Below are 1502 nucleotides of genomic sequence, written 5' to 3' on the forward strand. Positions count from 1 at the left end.
GAAGGTGAGACCTTCGGCAGAACCGCCGGGTCAAATCCTGCCGAGCTACCCGCGTTAGAGGTCTCAATGTCGGCTTCAGCAGTCACATTCAATCCCATTCCCTTTTGGAACACTTCCCGCCGTTAACAATGCACGATATTCGGACTGAACACGGGGGCCGGTCCGCCCTCGAAGTCAACACCGTCCGCAGAACCGCCGGGGCAAATCCGGCTGAGCTACCCCGCCCCCGAACACTCAAAGTCCCTCTGAAGCCTTGCATTCGCCTCCTTGGAAAATTGACGTCAAACATTACCAAAATCGGGGGCACGAGCACTAAAGCTAAGTCTCACCCTTTCCCTATCCCTAACCAGGAACCGAACGCCCACCCTCAGCCTCACACCAACGCCGGTGCCACTCCAGACAGACACACCCTTCAAAACCACACCCATCCGGCCATGCAACTCAAAAAGGGTCCAAATTCAGAAACACCCCCTTCAAAAGGCACTCCATCCTCGGCCACACCACCGGGACATGCTCCCCTCGGCGATAATTAAGCCCCCACCACTATTTGAAGCCAACCGCAGCCGCAACTCGAACGGAGAAATCAGTAACCAATTCAAAAATGCGCTTGGTTACTGATTTCTACTGAGCCGAAAAAATTCTAAGTGTCGGTAGTTACTGATTTATACCAACCCGAAAATATTCTAAGTGTCAGTGGTTACTGATTTATACCAACTCGAAAATATTCTAAGTGTCGGTGGTTACTGATTTATACCAACTCGAAAATATTCTAAGTGTCGGTGGTTACTGATTTATACCAACCCGAAAAAATTCTAAGTGTCAGTGGTTACTGATTTATACCAACCCGAAAATATTCTAAGTGTCAGTGGTTACTGATTTATACCAACCCGAAAATATTCTAAGTGTCAGTGGTTACTGATTTGTACCGACCCGAAAAAATTCTAAGTGTCAGTGGTTACTGATTTATACCAACTCGAAAAAATTCTAAGTGTCAGTGGTTACTGATTTATACCGACCCGAAAAAATTCTAAGTGTCAGTGGTTACTGATTTATACCAAGTCGAAAATATTCTAAGTGTCAGTGGTTACTGATTTATACCAACCCGAAAAAATTCTAAGTGTCAGTGGTTACTGATTTATACCAAGTCGAAAAAATTCTAAGTGTCAGTGGTTACTGATTTATACCAAGTCGAAAAAATTCTAAGTGTCAGTGGTTACTGATTTATACCAACCCGAAAATATTCTAAGTGTCAGTGGTTACTGATTTGTACCGACCCGAAAATATTCTAAGTGTCAGTGGTTACTGATTTATACCAACCCGAAAAAATTCTAAGTGTCAGTGGTTACTGATTTATACCAAGTCGAAAAAATTCTAAGTGTCAGTGGTTACTGATTTATACCAACCCGAAAATATTCTAAGTGTCAGTGGTTACTGATTTGTACCGACCCGAAAAAATTCTAAGTGTCAGTGGTTACTGATTTATACCAACTCGAAAAAATTCT

Source organism: Chiloscyllium punctatum, unplaced genomic scaffold (genome assembly GCF_047496795.1).
Source record: "Chiloscyllium punctatum isolate Juve2018m unplaced genomic scaffold, sChiPun1.3 scaffold_213, whole genome shotgun sequence".
NCBI classification, from domain to species: domain Eukaryota; kingdom Metazoa; phylum Chordata; class Chondrichthyes; order Orectolobiformes; family Hemiscylliidae; genus Chiloscyllium; species Chiloscyllium punctatum.